General features: G+C 34.8%; 1 pseudogene; it reads left to right on the top strand.

The window, feature by feature from the left end:
• The first annotated feature begins 10,279 nt into the window (after positions 1 to 10,279).
• LOC120781121 lies at positions 10,280 to 14,771 on the top strand (annotated as a pseudogene).
• The last annotated feature ends 323 nt before the right edge of the window (positions 14,772 to 15,094 follow it).

Raw genomic sequence — 15,094 nt, 5'->3', positions numbered from 1 at the left:
AGTGCTGCCCCTTATTTAAATTTATTTGAAATACTTAAAATCAATAAATAATACACTTCAATTTAAAAGATCTAAAAAAAAAAAGAAGTAAGCAAAATGGGGGAAAAGTACACAACAACATAAAGAAAAAAGTAAGCACTTTTGCTTACAAGTAAGCAAACCGGCAACACTGGCTGTCATGCATCTGTTCCCTACACAGTGTTGCATTTATATTTCATTCTTATTGTCCGTTTACGCAGTCCTACATATGTATATGTAAAGTTAACTTCTTTTTATTGAAATTAAACTCGAGTACTGCGATTTCATATTATTTTAAGAACATTTTAAAACGTATACATTTTATTTGTTAATAAAAATGGTTATTATAAAAGTAAAACGATTAACAATAGATTTTGGAAAATATACTTCGATGATAATTTAAGTGGTCACATGCGTCTTGCCGAGGGAATAAAATGCGACTTGATGCCTTCTTTTTCCATAATTGGTGCAATAACTTTATTATTTGTAATAGCTAGTTTCAAGTCTTTGTCCAAAGATTTTGCTGCTCCAAGAAAGTTTGTGCCATTATCTAAATACAGTTAGGGACTTAAGTCTTCATACATACCCAAAATTTCATATTTTCGTCAATTAAAGAGTACCAGGAAAAAAATTTTTAAATTAACAAATTCAGTTCTATTTTAATTACTATACGAAAACAAAATTTTTCATTCAACTTTTAAAATAAAGAAAAAAACAATAGAAAACAAATAAGAAGAGAGGACAAAAGTGTTCATACATAGCAAAACACATCTTAGTATTTAATAAAAATATAGTTTTTAAGTTATTTTTTTTTTTTAAATTAATATTTTGTTGGTCCACCGTTAGCGTCAATCACGGCCTGCAGACGTCTTGGCATTGATGCAACAAGATGTTCGGTCACATCAGGTGTAATCTCGGTCCAGCACTTTTGTAAAGCGTCTTTTAGCTTGTGTTTGTTGGGAACATCAACATGAGCAATTTTTCGCTTTAAAACATCCCAAACGTGCTCAATAGGATTCAGGTCCGGCGATTGAGGAGGGGATTTTAATTGCCTTGGTGCATGATATAGCAGCCAATCTCTGGATCGTTGTCCTGTTGGAAGATCCAACTCTGACCAAGACCCAACATATCCACCGATGGCTGCAAATTATGTTCCAAAAGTTGCTTATAGTAGTATCGATCCATAATACCATCTATAAACACTAGCCGGCCAACTCCAGATGCTGCCATTGCGCCCCAAGCCATTACGTTGCCACCGCCATGTTTCACTGTTGGCACAACATTCTTTGGTTCAAGTGCTGCGTTCTTTTTACGCCAAACCTTTCCTCGTCCATCATTTCCAAACAAGTTAAACTTGCTTTCATCAGTAAATAAAATTCGTTTCCAAAAATCGATGTCTTTATTTAAATGTGTTTTCGCAAATTCGAGCCGAAGTCTTCGATTCTTTTCAGATATCAAGGGCTTTCTGCGGAGAATTCGGCTTGCATACCCTTGATCACGTAATGCCCTTTGAATAGTCTTTGGATGAACTTTTTTATCCGTAGATTTTGCGATTCTTTCCGCTAATTTAGGCGCTGAAATTTTAGGATTTTTGTTCACTTCTCTTAAAAGAAGACTAACATCTCGCCTGGAGAGTTTCTTTGGGCGCCTTGATCTTGGCTTGTTTTCTACAGAGCCAGTAGTTTTGAACTTTTTTATAATGTACTGAACCGTAGCAAAAGGTTTATTAAAAAGTTTACTGATTGCGCGGTAAGATTTTCCTTTTTTGTGCTCTTGAATAATAAGATTTTTTACATCGATACTAACTTCTTTACGCGTGCCCATCTTGTTAATTTGAAACAACTTATTTAACTGATAAACTGCTAAAACGTAACTCAGCAGCCACGTAGACTACATGAATTGCAAAAAACTAACGACATTTGAACTGCAATTCTTTTTAAACTATAATCAAAGCAGAAGAGAATGTAGTGTATGAACACTTTTGTCTCTCTTTATTTTACGTTTTTTTTTTCCATATTTACCGTTATTTTTAAAGAAAATAAAATTTTTTGCTTTGGAAGAGTAATTAATATGGAATGGAATTTTTTGGCTTAAAATTTTTTTTTCTGGTACTCTTTGATTAGCGAATATGTGAAATTATGGGGATGTATGAAGACTTAAGTCCCTAACTGTATATATTGGCACTTTTTCCTCTAATTCATCTCCTTGGCACCGTGCTGAAATTTCTCTGTGCAACACCTTTTGGCGTTGTATCATGTCCGCAGTGTGCGATATTTTTAATTATATTTTTTAATAAACTGTTTTTATTCCTCAAAAAAATCGTTGGAGGTAATTGTTTTGACCGCCTGGTTGACCTTGCTGTGCCTCGATTCACAGCCGCACAGAGTTTTTTACACAGCATTTAGTTTCGTACTAAAACGGCTAATGTGATTAAAATAATACGCGGGAATATGGACCCGTCTTAGAATTTCTTCTCAATGTTTTATATATTTTTTATTTTGCCTGTATTTTTAATAATATCAGGGCTTTTTTAATATGCTGAACTCCTTTTTAGGCTCGAAGGAAAAATATTATGACTCAATAAAGATTTAGTCAAACCTTAAATGAAATGGGGTAAATGAAAAGTCTTTTCTTGAGTGAGAAATCTTTCATAAGATCTTACAGTTACATATTTACACTGATGAGATGTGGCGGTGGTTATTGCAGTGGATTATTGCATTGCCAGATATTTTTTATTTACATGTTGAGAATGCGTTTCTTGATAATGCATGTTTAGTGGAAACTTTGTTTACATTCCTTGTGAAGAAGTCATTAACTCGCAAGCCAGGAGGGCAACCAAAATCTTCTTTATGTTTCTCACCTATTTCTCTCTGCGAGGTCAATATAAAAAGGCTTAGCTCTCTACTTGAACAGCATTAATCTTTATTCCAATCTGTAGTTCTCACATTAAAGTCTGTCTTCGTCCGTTTCTTAATTTGAAGTTTCTCTCTAGCGAGAGAATGACTTAAACAAGAATATGACGTGTTTAAAATTTTATCAGCTATCCCACTTCTGATTTCTGCGAAAACGCATTTTTTCTTTTTATTCCTAATATTTTTCTCATAAATGTACCCTAGGTTGAAATAGGTTTCTTCGCGGTGTGAATTTATAAGAGTTAATGAGAATGCGTTAAACGAGAATACTAACGCTATAAATTTTATCAGCTATCCCACTTCTGATTTCTGCGAAAACGCAGTGTACAGAAAAACACTTTGTTTTTACTGCACTCTGAGAGTTCACCTTTGATTCTGATCTTTTTGTTTGATTTGTATGTATCATCAAACATTGACCTCAAAAAAGAATTTGTCATTCCTTATCACTGGTGGGGGGAAATGAAAAGTCTTATATCGAGGGAGAATATATTCAGTATTTATTGTAGTTATTTTGTGGAGATCATCCATTACTTTTCTGAGGAGTTGAATTTGGGCTAAAAAGTGATAGGCACTGCTTTTTACTTGAAATATTTCCTTTTTTATTTTCTTTTACCCCTTACCACTGGTGGGGTAATTCGTAGCCTATATTTTTAAATTAATTATCAGACCAACGCATAGCACATGATAAGGCCGTTGTCCGTCTTATCTAAAGGTATTTAGCACGTTACTCGTGGTGCTTTAGTCAATATCAAAAAAGAAGTAAGTGTTACAAAATGACAATTCAATTATAAAAGGTTACATGACATTTAGCGGTAGATGGCGCATAACACGGCGCAGTGTGGGGCTTGTTTCCACATTTCTGTATTTTGCCTATTTATCACAATATTTGGCTTCTTTTTCTTTATTTCATCCGAATCGTTAAATTAGTTCAGTTCGACTTTTTTACATAAAAAATATTGCCAGACGGGTCGAGAAACTTAACTAAAAATAGTATATTTAAATTAGGTTGATACAGCAGTGCTGCCACAGCTACATGTATTCTTTTATCAGCAAATGTATATATACATTTGGTAGTGTGCATCTATTGCATTTCTATTTATTTGTTTATATAAATGTAGGGATTATACCCACGCACTTACAGAGGAGTTTTTCTTTTATTCAAATAAAATTCACGTTTGCAATTTTCTACTGTTTCTCACGTTGGAATATAAAAGTTTTATTTTATAATGCAGATAAATATTACAAAAAACGATTTACGATTAACTTTGCATTTACACGATTAAGATACATAGTTTTAAAAAGAGAAAAAGAGGTTGGTAGTTCAGTTTTAAAAAGGATACACTTCGGTTGTCTGCAGATAGATTCGTCACATGCGCACGGCTACGCGTTTACTCGGCAAGTGTTCGTCTAGCATTCGCACTTTCTGGTTTTGCGTTTGTTGTTCGAAACTTGCGTAGAAGAGCTTTATGCGAAAAAGGGTTTCAGCGTTGCTCAACCCCACATAAATATGTATGTGTGTGTGTATGCAACTAAGGCACTTGAAGATTTATGATGAAGAATACAATAACCACCATAAGGGTTGTTTTTTGTAATGTATTCTTATCACATATTTTTCTTTTGTTTGCTGCATTTTTGTATGCAGTCAACTGATAGTGGACTGTATATTGTTGTTCAAGTATTTGAACACTTTTTTATTAAAATTTAATTTAATGTATGTAGAATTTCTGATGCTGCGGAATTATTACTTTTATATTATGTATGGTTTTCTTTATTCACAATAAAATTCATATAAACATATCACATGGATTTAGATTAGCCAAAAGTCACCAAATTATCACTGAGCATCGCTACGCTCAGCGTTACAATAAAGGAAAAGGAATATAATTAAAGTCACCAAATTCGCAGCGCATCCGCTACGCTGGATGTTGCAATTAACAAGGAAAATCACTTAAACTCTACGGAGTGTCTCATATATCGGCACGGAGCGTTTTACTACGCCCGGCGTTACAATTTAGAATGGAAATCACAAAAGTCACTTAAACGGGAAAACTGAATAATATGGCGATTTAGCGTTACACACAAGAATATCTCTAGCTCAATAAAATGAGTACTACCCTGCTCCGCGTTACAATCAGGAATGGCCATCATACTTATCTCGCTATGATGGACGCTAAGCCTTACCGCCCACAACTTCTACGTAATCTACAATTGGCATCCACTATTTGACCTTCGAATAAGTGGTTGCCACTTATCTGTTAATTATGATGAATTATGAAATTCGGGTATCAATTCGAATCCCACATGTGTTTAGGAAAAATAATGCAATCAAACACCTAAGTTTTATTTTAATTTATAAAAGTAGTCTATTTAATAGTTAACACTTTGTTTAATATTTCCACAAAAAAAGTCTCAGAATCGTGTGTTTTATGTTAACCGTCGTTGTCGCTGTCTTATGTTCGTTTTGTCAAGTTCATTCATTCTGTGTGGATGTCTAGGGTTGCATGCGTGCGCAGGTTAGGTTTTTATTTGTAGTTCTGGAATATCTTCAAAATCCGGCTCGGACGACCAAATGTTATTACCTCAATGAAGTTTTATTAAATACCTTATCGTTGGTGAGGGGCAATGAAAGGCTTGTAGCGAGGGAGAATTATTTCATTCTTTGTCGCAACATTACGGTGGGGTGCGATAAAACCATGCGAGATAACGCCATATGGCCTTATCACTCAATTCAAAACGTCAAAATTTCTGTATGGCTTTACTGTCGTCGTCGTCGTCGTCGTCGTCGCTTTATAATCATCATCGGAATTAGGGATTTCATTGACGAATTTTTCTGCAAGTATGCAGTTTTCCATTTTAGAAAACTGACTGAGAATTTCCCTCAAAGGTATTTTATTGTTTTTTAATAAGTCTAGCCGTTCTTTAATAAATTTGTCGCGAACTCCATTGCCGAATGTTTTTGATTTATATAGATTCGTACAACCAGAAATAGATTTTGAATAATCCATGGATTTTACAAAATCTAATTCGAAAAGGGTTTCTAGGAAGTTGTAATACGTGCCTCGCTTTGGAAGTTTCATATTCAATCTGCTATGGAAACCTTCAGCAAAATTACTTGTCCTGACAGGTTCTTTATACACTGAAAAGTTTACAGGGTTTTCCTAAAACAATAAAAGTTCATAAAACTTATATGTATATGTGATTTAGTTTTCTCTCACTTTTTTCATCCATTGCCGCTCGAAGTAATTTATAAATGGTTTAAAGAAGCTTTCTGTATTATTTGATGGATTAACAAATTTTACATCCATAGCATCTTATTTTAAAATGCTATAGGCTTCTATAATATTAGTCGGTTTCAATAAAGGTAGATACATAAATTTGGAAAATAGGTTTTTGGCATTTTTATCTCTGTTCAATTTAGCTGTGGATTTAGGAATTTGCGTAACTTTCCGTCGAAAAGCATTCGTGTAGTGAAACCAACATCCAACCATTTTCACTGTTGGGTATACGCTTTTAAAAGCATTACGTAAACTGCATTCAAAATCAGTGATTACTGACGTCGGCTTCAAATCGATGACATTTGATTGCAAATATTGCAAAACATATTTATTGCAGATTCTGACTTATGAGACATTAAAATATACAGTGGCTCCATCGCATAATCGGACAAGAACTTTTCTAACATAAATGTCCTCCAAACATTAAAATAAAAAAGCAGAATGTGTTGTTTTTCGCTTTTATTTACACCTCATATTATCGTCTACTTAAGTGATAAAGAAAAGGTAACTTTTTTAAATGTAAGCTGTCAATTTAAATAAAAAAACTAAAACAATTCAATTTTTTATGCTCAACGAATAATCGGACAAAACAAAATAGAACCACTTAATATATAAAACAAAAGAAGTCAATACTTATTTGCATAACCCTTGTTATCCAGAACAGCCTGTAAGCGCTTTGGAACAGATTTTACCAAATTTTGACAAACCTCCGGCTCTATGGAATTCCATGCCTGTAATAAGGCTTCCTTTAGCTCACCTCACGTGTTAAACTTTTTTTGATACACTCTTCTAGCTAATTCTTCCCACAAATGCTCGATTACATTAAGGTCAGGGCTCTGCGGTGGTGTTTGTATTAGTTTAGGGCAGTTGTGTATCAACCAAAGCTTTGCCACGCCCGTTGTGTGCTTGGGGTCATTGTTTCTTTCGATGGACGAAGCCGTTGACAAGTGTGTTGGTCGAAAAGCTGCTGTATTGCCACGTTGAATTGGCTGGCCATAAGATGCTAGGAGCCCGGTTTTGCGTTGACCCGTTGAGGTTTGTTGTTGAACCGACTTTACTACCTCCTCTTCCATAGGTTGTGCAGCCTGTACTTGCTTTGGCTTTCGACGACGCGTTTTCTGCTTGGTTGACTCAGCGGATGCTTGCGCTGATGATGTTGTCGCTTGTTGCTGTTGTTGCTGATTTGCTGATGCTTTAGAACTCATTATTACTGAGATGCTACTCATAAAACCACTTTCAAATTGAAAATGGTTCTTGGGGTCATTGTCTTGATAAAAAAGCAAAATTGTTCGCGATACCCAACTTCTCTGCACTTTGCTTAACATTTTCCTTCAAAATATTGAGATAGCCAAATTTGTCCATTTTACCATCAATAAAATGCAAATTGCCTAGTCCAGCACTTGACATGCATCCCCAAACCATGACAGAGCCCCCTCCATGCTTCACAGTAGCTTTTGTATTTTTATGAGCAAATTCGGCATTTGGTTTACGCCACACAAACATTTTGCCATCTGACCCATGCAAATTAAACTTGCTTTCATCAGTGAATAAAACCTAAAAACAGGGAAAACTATCAAAATAAATGTATTTTGAGATGAAATAATGTGAAACTATCTGATTCCAAAAGTCTTCTGATTTTAACAAATACTCCCTAGCATATTTCAGCCTTTTGTTTTTATTTTGATGGCTAATGAAAGGTTTTTTTCTTGCAACTCTACCATGGTAATCGTATTTGTGTAACGTATTACGAATAGTATTTAGGCAGACATCTTTTCCACTTCGATTTTTTAAAGAGATTTTCAGTTCTTTTGCCGTTTTGAAAGGATCATTTGCTACTTCCTTTACTATAGAACGCTCTTCTCGCACGGATAATATCTTGCCTTGACCTTCTCTGCTTCTATTAGCCAATCTGAACTCATGATGGAATCTCTTGATCACATCATGGACCGTGGATTTGCTTCTTCCTACCAATTCAGCGATTTCTCGGACGGTTTTACCTTCACCATTCAATTTCACTATTAGTTGCCTTATTTCGAGCGAAGTTTGCTTTCCTTTTGGAGCCATTTTAAAAATAATTCACAAAATTCTAAACTCTTCTGCGACTAAATAAAATTTATGACTAAATAAGACCAAAAAATGTGATTGTAAGGTGCGCATTTACAAAATAACGGCACATTAAGCATTGCTATTTTCACTTGTCCGATTATTCGTTGAGTGCAAAAAATTGAGATATTTATGTTTTGCTACTCAAATTTACAGTTATCATAAAGGATAGCTGTTGATTTTTTATTGATGAGAGAAACTGTATTATGAAGTGTAAATAAAAGCAAAAAACAATGCATTCTGCTTTTTTATCTTTATGTTTGGAGCACATTAATATTAGATAAACTTCTGTCCGATTATGCGATGGAGCCACGGTATATGAACGGATATGCCTGAAAAATAATGAAAAATGAGCGAGTTATTTTAAGATAAATAATAAATTTTAATTTGCTTATACATTATTTCTTTGAAATAGGTACTGTCTTAAATGTTCCATCGACTATATAATTACGTTGTTCCATGTGGTTCCTTCCTTTAATAGCATTAGAAATGGTACCAGACACAAATAATGAGTAGGCAAAATTTTCTTCTACTATAGTGTCAATATAAAATTTGTCATTTTCCTCATATCTGGACATTGTGAATACTTTTCTTTTTTTATATGAATCAAATGCCTACGCATTTTTCCGAACTGCACTGAATGTGATGTTTCCTTATATTTTTTACATTGTGCATCAAATATATCTCGCACACTTGAACGTTTTAATGATGCACTCATCACTTCAGTTTTTATCGAATTTATTAATTTTAATTTTTCAATTAAGGCACTTTGTTCCCCATGATTGTGGCCGTTCTTGACACTTTTCTCTGTTTTGCGGCAAAATCTTGTGCTATTAAATTCAATGGCAACTGCAGCTGAACAGTTATCCACATAACAATAATAATATTTAACATTTTTATTCATATATGTATGTATTTATATTTGAAAATTTTATTTTCTTTTTCAATTAATAATAAAGAATTGTTTTTCCTAAAACCTGGAATCAACTTATATTCAAAAATTATTTCTTGATTTTCCATTTTAATTAAAGCACGAAATACGTGGATTATGAAAATATGCAATTTGACAATATGCAATATGACATTAATTAAGAAAGTTGCCAGGTGCAATGAATAACAATTAAATGCACATTCACAATGAAAAATAAATTCATATGAGAGATAAGGCCATATGGCTTTAACTCACAATTGACAAAAAAAAATGGCATTATCTCTCAATGCGAAGCGTGATAACCCCACCGCTGCGTACAAGCTTTGCACATTCGTCCGCACTTATAGCGTACCACTCGTTAATTAAGGCATTCTTTAAGGTAGTTTTTGATGTTACAGTGTTCCTTAATCTTGCGTTTTAAAATAGCCCACATGTGCTCAATGGGATTAAGATCTGGAGACTGTGCAGGCCAATCTAACAAAACAATGTAACATTGAATCTGAAATGGTTAATGAAAATGGATTATACGATAATAATAATCGTAAAAAATTTAATCTGTTATCCCACTTCTGAATTCTGCGAAAACGCATTTTTTCTTTTTATTTCTTTTATTTTTACTTCAAAAATTTTAGCTCCATTGAAAAGTAATCCATAAAATCTTGACAAAAGCATTTGCAAATGTTGAGCTTTACAATTAATGCAATAAATACTTTTTAGCAAAAAATAAAGAAAGATTTTTTACATTTCGAAATAAGTAAATGTCAATATGTTGTAAATAAAGTAAATTTTTGACTGGAATATATTTTTGTAAAGAATTGTAAACAATACAAATAATGGTAAAAAATAGTAATGATATGTGAGTGTTCTTAGAATGCCCGGTTTGACTTACGCTTATTCCGATTGTTGATTTTTTGACTTTTCATTTAAAATTTCGTTTGCATTTTGTTTTGTTCGCCTAATAATTTTGTATTTATAAAGCTCGGATTGTTTAACGTAATGCGATTTTTAAACAGCAATCAAATAATAATCTCTTAATCAAAATGGATGATATTAAATTAATAGAATGTGTGCGGAATTCGCCATGCCTATATGACAAGAGTCATGCCGATTTCAAAAATCAAGAGAAAAAAAGGCGGTCTTGGAAGGAAGTCGCCGACAATTTGGAAGTTGATGGTGAGTTCAATACAAATATTATAAGATTTAATATATGTCGGTCCAGATATAGTAGCATCGTCTGTATTAATTTCCGTGCAATTAGGTGTTGCAGTAGGAGCGCCGTTCATGGGCAAGCCAGTTTCCATTTCTCTAAAGTTAATATATATTTCTGGGGAAGCGCAGCGAACAACTGTACGACCGATCTCCTCTAGTATTTTCACACTAATCATACAGTACCAAAAGCGCTTCATCACTCTTAGTATATCTACCAGAACAAAGCCTTGTGCACATTCTTTGTCTCTTTCTTTCCTTTCCAATACTCGTTGATTTTATCGTGACGCGCAGAAGCACACTCGGCAAAACGAAATGCTTTTACCTCGCTCTCACACCGAAGGATATAATGAAGAGAAACATGAAAACAGCATACTTCGATTACATCGAAATTTATTTACAAAGTACTTTGCATATACAGTAATTTGTCATGTAATATGAGATGCATATACAATTACTATACACAGTAGTTTGTCATGTATTACAAAATGTATATACAGGGTCATTCGTCATTTCAAAAATGATATTCAAATTAACAAAGTTATTTGTTTACATCGACATATACAATATGTTTGGACATTATAAACAGAAAGTTTTGTTATGAAGCGTTGGGGCAACTTGAGAGAACGCTTCTCAAAAAAAATTAGAATCTCACAAAATGCTTCAGGAAGTGGTGCATTCGTAGGAAGGCAGTGAGCGCTATTTGAAAGTTTGCAATTTTTAAGAAGTCACATTATTCCTCGTCCGTAAGTAAAATGCATTATTACCATATCCATGTAAATAATGAGAACATTAATGTAGGATTGGCCGATTAAATCTTTAATTAAACACCGATGTAAAATGAATATAACGAACTTTATTAGGTTACTAATACGACCGCAAAGAAATAATTGTGATCGGTTGTGGTCTTGTGTGATCCTGCGTGGTCCGTGGTTGCCGGTGGTCTGTCTGTTTGTCTGTCCTTAATTCGTCTTTGTCCCTACTGTTTCGTCATCATTTCAGTCCGTTCACAGCTGTCACATCTGTTCTCTACGCAGTGTTGCATTTCTGTTTCCGTCTTATTGTCCGTTTACACAGTCCTACATTAATGTTAACAGAATGCAACAAAGTGCGCCAATATTGAAACGCAGCGACGAGAAATTTGACTTTATAAACATTTCGTCAGAATCTACAGTCTTCCACAGAAGTGAAGGTACAGCAAGTAAATCTTTGAAAACAGTGTGATCTGCTTTTATTAGTCAAATAAAAGGAAAATTTTCCTAACGTATTTCTAACAATAACAAATAAACTTTGAATCCATGTAAAAACAAAACCAGAATTCAGTATATAAGAAAAGAAAATGATGCCAATATGGTGATAAGCCATTATATTGAGTCCACAAAAGTCAAGGTACACCTAAAGAAAATATACATAAATTGTAGTTATAGCATTGCTTTCTATTCAAACCTCACCTTTTTTTAGTATCGGGTGATTTTTTAAGAGCTTGATAACTTTTTTTTAAAAAAAAAACGCATAAAATTTGCAAAATCTCATCGGTTCTTTATTTGAAACGTTAGATTGGTTCATGACATTTACTTTTTGAAGATAATTTCATTTTAAATGTTGACCGCGGCTGCGTCTTAGGTGGTCCATTCGGAAAGTCCAATTTTGGGCAACTTTTTCGAGCATTTCGGCCGGAATAGCCCGAATTTCTTCGGAAATGTTGTCTTCCAAAGCTGGAATAGTTGCTGGCTTATTTCTGTAGACTTTAGACTTGACGTAGCCCCACAAAAAATAGTCTAAAGGCGTTAAATCGCATGATCTTGGTGGCCAACTTACGGGTCCATATCTTGAGATGAATTGTTCTCCGAAGTTTTCCCTCAAAATGGCCATAGAATCGCGAGCTGTGTGGCATGTAGCGCCATCTTGTTGAAACCACATGTCAACCAAGATGCTAACAAACTTTTTGTTGCCAAAAATGGAAGAACTGAACTTGGTTGACATGTGGTTTCAACAAGATGGCGCTACATGCCACACAGCTCGCGATTCTATGGCCATTTTGAGGGAAAACTTCGGAGAACAATTCATCTCAAGATATGGACCCGTAAGTTGGCCACCAAGATCATGCGATTTAACGCCTTTAGACTATTTTTGTGGGGCTACGTCAAGTCTAAAGTCTACAGAAATAAGCCAGCAACTATTCCAGCTTTGGAAGACAACATTTCCGAAGAAACTCGGGCTATTCCGGGCCGAAATGCTCGAAAAAAGTTGCCCAAAATTGGACTTTCCGAATGGACCACCTAAGACGCAGCCATGGTCAACATTTAAATGAAATTATCTTCAAAAAGTAAATGTCATGAACCAATCTAACGTTTCAAATAAAGAACCGATGAGATTTTGCAAATTTTATGCGTTTTTTTTTTAAAAAAAGTTATCAAGCTCTTAAAAAATCACCCGATATTTTGTAGGATATCCTTTAATTTAATTACTGATTTCAACCTTTTAGGCATTGAATGCACCAATTTTTTGGTGAGCTCGCTGCCAATGTTGTTCCACTCCTCTAACATAACCTCCTTAAGCTGCGCCTTGCTTGAAGTCTTTCTTTTTCTAATTCTAGTCTCAAGTTCATACCAAAGATGCTCAATGGGGTTTAAATCAGGGCTTTGAGGTGGGGTAGGAAACATACGAGCATTGTACAACAACAACATTCGTACTTTGTGAGTAGTGTGCTTAGAGTCATTGTCATGTTGAAACAAGAAGTCTACTTGTATACCTAGCCTAAGAGCACTCTGCTTCATATTATTTCGTAGAATATCCAAATATGTATTCTGGTCCATATTATTTTCGACAAAAACCAGGTTTCCTACCCCCGCAGCTGCCATGCACCCCCACACCATAACGCCACCGCCTCAATGTTTAATGGTTTTAACCGTATTCTTTGGATTGAGCGCTTCTCCTGCTCTGCGTCAGACCCTTTTATGCTCATTTACGTCAAATATGCAAAACTTAGACTCATCTGAGAATAAAATTTTGTCCCAAAGCTCCACAGGCTTGTCATAATATGTCTTTACGAATGTTATACGCTTTTCTTTGTTTATAGCACTCACAAGCGGCTTCTTCCTGGGCGTTCTAGATGAAAATCCATTCTCTACGACAGCTCTTCGCACAGTTTCTGCACTAACCTATTTATTGTCGTAAACAGCAAGGTCATCACTAATTTTTCTGCAGCTTACAAATGGGTTTTATTTTACTATACACAAAATTTTCCTCTTGTCAGTATCATTCAGTTTGGGCGGGCGGCCAGTCCTGGGTGCATTTTCAACTCTGTTTTCCTTATTATATCGGTTAACCACTTTTTGGACTGATGACCGACTACGCGATACAAGCTCAGATATTTGTGAATAAGATTTACCTTGCCTAAAATGTAGATCAATTATGATTTCCCGTTCTCTAATTGTTAATTCTTTTCGGCCCAGAACTTCTTTTATTTTTATCTAATTTTTATAACAAATAACACTCAACGAACACGAATACAATATTAAAAGTACCAGACTGCAGCTTTTAATTCACAGCAATAATATTGAATTGTGGGATTCCCCTTTTTACTAATAAAAGCGCGTTTACATCAGCTGTACCAAGATTTTTGTGGAACGTCAGTAAAGAGTTGCCAACAAAAACGTAATCTCCTCGCTGATCACGGTTTCGGCAACCGGTTAATTTTATAAAAATTAAAAAGTACTATTACTAGTCATAATAACATTTTCGTTATTTGGCGTTTGAATGAAAACCACCTGCAAAGCAATACAATTCGCAAATCCAAATTCACTGTACCTTCAGTTTTGTGGAAGACTGTATATCTCAAGATCTCTCGCCGTCACCTCCAATTTCCCCTGGGCAGTTAATTCCGTCCGACCAATCAACAATAATTTTGTCCGATCAAACAACAGCAATTCCGTCCGATCAGTCAATCCCGTCAAGTCAGCCATCAGCAAATCCGTCATCAACATCGCGACCAGGAAAGCGAAGAGGCAGACAGCTGCACGAGGTGGACACTGCCATCCTCGGAACAGTGAAAACTTTCCAGGAGGTATGTGAACGTAGAGCGCGTCGAGAAGAGTTTGATGCGGAGATAAGCGGTTTTGGGCGAATGATATGCTCTTCGATTTCAAAAATGAAAAAATCAAGGCAAGCATTGGTGATGCGTCAATGTACGCTGACATTGTAATGCAAGCGCAAATTGATAAAGAAGAAGAAAGCTTTGTGTATGTGAACTAGTCCCTCAATTATTTTTTAAACTTTTATTACATATTACTTTTTGTTCTTTTAATCAGATTGATTCACGGTTGAATTTTTGAACCTGAAGTACAAAGGATACAATCCATATAATTATAGACTTCGCGTGTAAGTCTATCTTCCAATTTGAATAAAAGACCTTGTATTCTTTTATGTTACAAATCGTGGTTTATTTAAGAGCTGCAAGGGAACTTAGAATAAAGTTGTTTTAGTTTAAAAGATACTTATCGTCCTTAGTTTACAAGATGTCCTGTGTCCTTGAGTTCCTTCTTGTCATCTAGTCCTTGGATGTCACATACATTTACTATTTGAGAGACAAACTGAATTTTAACTGCACTTAAGTTCACTTGAACTGAACTTGTACTGAACTGGACTTC

The sequence above is a fragment of the Bactrocera tryoni genome, unplaced genomic scaffold (genome assembly GCF_016617805.1).
Source record: "Bactrocera tryoni isolate S06 unplaced genomic scaffold, CSIRO_BtryS06_freeze2 scaffold_310, whole genome shotgun sequence".
NCBI lineage: Eukaryota > Metazoa > Arthropoda > Insecta > Diptera > Tephritidae > Bactrocera > Bactrocera tryoni.
This window is presented reverse-complemented; position numbering and strand designations above follow the sequence as displayed.